Genomic DNA, 5,979 nt, shown 5'->3' with positions numbered 1-5,979 from the left:
TTTGAAGTGTGTAACATGAGCTTTCCAAAATGTCCAAGAGCATGAAAAAATATGGAGTGTAGCTATGGTTTTGAATTTTGCCATTAGTGAACTTTTCACTTGAAATTTCAAGTCATTTTGCCAAAGTTATGAACCAAATTGCCAAATGGACCAAGTAATGATGCATAGAGGCAATAATTGGAGATATTTTTTCTGATTTGAGACAGATGGGAAAGAGATAAGAAGCTTGGCCAAAATAACCATGGTTTAGTTACTTTAACCATTTGCATTTAATGTGAAAGATTCCATTTTATCTCTTAAGCCAAATCACCATTCTTTGAGCAAGTTGCAAAGCTTTGTATTCAGAATCCATGGCCTATAAATAGAGGTCATTACCTCATTCAAAATCACACCAAAACCTCATAATCATAGGTTTTCTCTCTTCTTTCTTAAGTTACAAGTTTCATGAGTTTCAAAGAGGGAGAATTGCAATTTCCATCTCTTGCAATTTCTAAGCAAAGTGAGGGTTCTAACATCCCATAAACATCAAATGTGAAGTGTTTGATCCATCCACACACCCCAAAAACACCCAAAACTCAGAATCACTACCTCACTTCCATAATTGCATAACCTAAGCCTTATCATGCCAAAATCAATTCCAGGTCATTTCTATCCAAACTAACACTTCAAACACCATCCATATACTTCATATGAACTATCCAAACACTCATCATCAACCTGAAACATCAGAATCATCAAGCTCGATTCTCACTTGCTCCTACTGCAGATCGGGTTCCACCAACTGATCCAGATGTTTTCAATCCACTCCAAGCATCCAGACACCTTCCATATGGTCCATTGAAGCTATCCAGATCATCAAACAACTTCTGTAACACCTCTACTGCAGAATTCGATTCCCAGTTTGGCCGTTTTTGAAGGTAAGTCACTTGAACTTCAAACTCATATTTGCACGCATCATAAATGAAATATTGCTTTGCCATCATGTTTCTGCACTATCACTGATCAATAGCCCTCAATCAATTTCATGATTCATCAACTATACACGATTTCAGAGTGAATTATAGAATTAGGGTTCTTCGTGTTCATCAGAGAATCAATGGCCCTAGAGTGAAAATAAATGGAATTAAATGGTACCATCATGTTCCTGGTGAAAAATCGAGCAAGATAGGCTATTCACTCGATCCAAACAATTCAGTTTTCAGAATTTTCAAATTTGAATTGGGTTTGTGTTCTTGGCGCCAGATTTTGAAACTGAAATTAGAAACTTGATTCAAAATATAACTGATTCGTTGCAAATGGTAATCAGACCACGCGCGTGGTCCACTTGGTTAAGTTTTTGAGTTGTGAGAGAGAGGGCGTGGGTTCAAGCCCTAGTGAAGACAAAACCAATTTTTTGCAACCTATTTTCTTTCATTTTTAAACAAACTTCATTTAATTATTTAATACATCAAATTAACTTATTTTTTCTTCATTTTTTAAACACCTCTTATTTAATATACCTATTTTGACAATATTAAAAAAAATCACAAAAAAAAAGATTTATTTAATGTGTTTTTAATTAGGTTTAAAATGATACATTTTAAGTGTTTTTAAATACTTTAAATATTGTTTCTTCATTTAATTTTCAAACCTAATCACTTGTAAATACTTTTGTGATCAAACCCTAATCACTTAGGTCTTAATTAAGCATTAAAACTTGTTTTAAACTTAATTAATTTGATTTCTTTCAAATTCGAATTGTTTTAAAACGAGCGATCGCGATTCTTTTCAAAAACGATAAACCATTTCTTTTTGAAACTATTGATTAAATCTTTTTAATTGATCAAATGATTTTCAAAATGAAGTGGGGCCTCTCGAATATTAGAGAGTATAAGACCCACTCTTTTTTTTCCTTTTACAGTTTTTCTTTGTACAGAAAACTTTTTCAAAACAATACTTTTCAAACTGTTTTTTAAAACAATAAATCTCACATCTTTTTTTTCAAAACCATCCACCCTGTTTTATGAAAATAAAACAGGGGCCTCTCGAATATTAGAGAGTGTAAGTCCCACTTCTTTTCTTTTTGTACAGTTTTAAACAAAAAACTCTTTCAAAACAACTTTCAAACAGTTTTACAAAAGCGAAACCTCGCGTCCTGTAAATAAACAATCAACGATGTTTTGTAAATACCATGGGCCTCCATGTAGGTATAAGTCCCGAGCCCTTTCGTACATACCCATTCCAGTACATGAAATTAGGTATTTCATTGTACACACACATTTTTGTACATATCTTAATTTGTTTTTTAACTTTGAATAACAAACCAAAAATGAAGGTTTCTTTAAATCTTCCCAAAAATATACCATGGGCCTCCATGTAGGTATAAGTCCCAAGCCCTTTGTAAAAACCTGTTTACATAGCTTTGAATAAACTCAAGTGGACCTCTCCCCGAGTGTGAGTCCCGAGCCCCTGTGTATACAAATGGATCATGCTTACAGGTATATTTCCTTCATAAACTCCATTATATACACACACTTTGTCATATATATATATATAATTGTTCATACCTGTTCATGTTTGTTCATACTTGTTCATGTTTGTTCATATGTGTGATATGTGTGCTTGTTCAACTTAGTATAACACTAGGTTCCCCATAGCCTCCTATTGGGCTTCGTGCAAAGAATCTCCATTAGTTTAGGTTAGGACATAGAGTATGGTTTCCCGGTGAAATCGCTCTAAGAGCTCAGACCAACTATACCATGCCTCCCCTTGGGCTTTGTACAAACGAGTGACCCTCCCATAGCCTCCTCTTGGGCTTACAATGCAAGGACCCTGGATTGTCCCTCCCATAGCCTCCTCTTGGGCTTACAATGCAAGGACCCTCGGATAGCCTCCTCTTGGGCTTCGTACAAGGACCCACGGGCTTCTTATAAGCATCCCCAATATCCAAATCAAAAAACCCTAGGAGATTAGACATTTATCATCTCTATGATAGGAGTATCTCTTCTATATCATCACAAACAATCAATCAATCAATCAATCAATCAATCAATCAATCAAACTTTTTTGCCACAAGGCTGGCTAATCAATCAAATTGTTTTACCACCGTACTGGATGATTAATCAAAGTTTTTGTCACAAGGCTGACTTCATTGAAACTTTTGCCACAAGGCTGGCTGATTAATCAAAGTTTTTGTCACAAGGCTGACTTCATGGAAACTTTTGCCACAAGGCTGGTTAAACAAAAACATCTTTATCATTCTAAGCGCCATAAGTGGCACAGCCCAGGGCTTATAATGAAAAGATTTTCAAACAAAAATCAAACAGATGTATGTGATGATATAGATTAGATACATCTAGCATTTAGACGACATTTGTCTATTTTCCTTTGCTTCCACTAGCATAAGTGGGAACTACGATTGCTCTGACTTTCTCAACATCCCTTTGAGAATACGTAGGCACAAGGTCGATCCTTGGCGAGCAAAATAAAACAAAAAAAACCACTCAAACCTTAGCACCCGTAGACCCCGAGCTACAGATGCTCTGATTCCCTCTAGGGGATATGTATGCAGAGGATCGCGATGATCTTTGCGAGCATAATCAAACAAACACCTTAGGTCCCACCTATTTCACAAGAACCTCACCATAACAAGAATGGAATAAACAAAACAAAGAAACCTATAGAGTACTATAGATACGTTGGGTGCTAATACCTTCCCTTCGTATAACCAACCCTCTTACCCAAGATCTCTCCCCCACTTTTAAGGTTATTGCAACTTTTTTCCTTTTCCTCTTTTGGAAACAATAAAAAGTTTGGTCCGTACAAAAGAAAAATCATTTTTTGAGCACTCGAGCCCAAAGAAGGCATCAGGTGTCTCATCCCGAAAAAGGACAAACGATTTTTCCCCGCGACAACGCCTAGCAAAAATTCATCGGTAGATGAAAAACACTGAAAGGTGAGGACTTTGACACACACCCGACAAACTTGCAAACAAAAGACAAAATTATGCATTCATACACAAATAGTATCGAAAATGCAACGGCACGAATCACAAGGGTTTTAAAGGTTGTAATGCGGCTCGGTTAACAAACAAGTGATAAGTCCTAAAGCTAATCGAAACAAAAACTTGCTTAAACCTAAGGGAGTAATTACTTCCAAAAAGTTTCAAACAAAGGAATTTTAATCCAACTTTTCTCTTCATCACAAGTTTCACACCAAACACAATACTTATTAGCACAAATCTTATTCAACTATTTTTGTTATTTTCTTTTTTAAACTTTTTCTATTTTCTTTTTCTTTTTCTATTCTTTCTTTCTCACATTCTTTTTTTCTCTTTTTTTTTCTTTTCTTTCCACAACCTCATACCAATCACATCATAAAGAAGCAAACATCCTATCCCCAACTTGAATTCAACCACAACATCAAGTGAATACTGCCTACTTTCTAAGGCAAGGTGAAAATCCAACCAAACATCATAGGTGAAGGTCAAGAAAACAAAGAATCAAACATCCATACACAAATGAAAACAAAACGCTCATAGACAAGCATTAAGCAAAAACAATATGGATATTGATAAAAAAGGCTCAAAAGTGGTTACTAATGGTCACACACTCACAAGGTGAATTGATATTTGGCTATGGTAGTTGTGCTCAAAATCAAACAAGTGCCTTGATCACTTTCGTGCATTCACAAAATCAATACAAACGAAAGATTAAACATAATAATATCCAGTTAAAACAAGAATTGTCGGTTTCTTATATATATATATATATATATATATATATATATATATATATATATACAATGAAAATCCACCTCACATTTATGGTAAAAAGGGAAAACTAATTGTGATTCAAGTCATGAGCAAGTTATGAAAAAAAAATGAGTAATATGAAAATTTTACAAATGAAAAGTCTCTTAAACATGTTATGTTATAGAAAGCGATAAACGAGTACCTTGCTATGTACGAATTCGATCAATCGTTACCGCACAACCGGCATGTTGAAACAATCAAAATCGGAGAATTACCAAATGCGACCACAAGCGAACAGGCCAAAATTTGAATCGAAATACAAAGAAAAGAATTAAAAAATAAAACTATAAAATACTATACTATAAAGCCTTAGGGTAAGTGGAAAAAGGGGATACAAGCGAACAATTAAAAAGAATTCACTGGTCAAAAGCAACACAGCGCGCGACGCGCGCTACACCAGAAAATGAAAAACCAGTCCAGAGACCGCATTTCCAGTGTAGCCTCCACTTAACACCTACAAATCTCATTTACAGAAAATTAAAACAGAAAAATACAACCATTGGGGTGCCTCCCAACAAGCGCTCTTTTTTACGTCGTTAGCTCGACGCCTTTATTGTTTCGTGAATGGTAAGTAACTTCCCCGCGGTACGCCAATGCTTTCGCCTCAAACGCAACCTAAAGAAATGACCTAACCACACGCTTGAACAAACGTTACGAAATAATATAATTTACAACAAAACATAAACAACACGTATGTGCAAATACTGAAACAATAAGAAAAACACAATTTACAACGGAATGGTGAATATGACTAAACAAGTTGAAAAGTGAAGATATGTAATTTAAGAGCTAATCCGAGTTCAACTTGTTTAGTCAGTTTACCAAACAAAACGAAACAAGTATAACTATACAAAAATATACAAATATGAGTCTATACACAAAATATATGATATTCACATATTTATGAAACTTAAAACAAGAAACCATCGTAATGCGATTAATCTTGTCCAATCCCCGGCAACAACGCCATTTTGTTGAAGCGGTAAAGCGGCAAGCAAAAAGTAATAGGTATTATTTATTACCGGGTGATATAGGTTATCTCGTATCGTAGTTCACAGAGATGGGTAAGAAAAACTGCCGTTCGGCTATCTCGTGTTCTAAGTTTCATGATTTGGATGCGGAAAGGTAAATGCGAGAAAAGTAAATAAAAGCAAATAAACAATCTCAATAGTCTAAGAGAAATAGTT

The sequence above is a fragment of the Vicia villosa genome, linkage group LG5, assembly GCF_029867415.1.
Source record: "Vicia villosa cultivar HV-30 ecotype Madison, WI linkage group LG5, Vvil1.0, whole genome shotgun sequence".
Taxonomy (NCBI): domain Eukaryota; kingdom Viridiplantae; phylum Streptophyta; class Magnoliopsida; order Fabales; family Fabaceae; genus Vicia; species Vicia villosa.
This window is presented reverse-complemented; position numbering follows the sequence as displayed.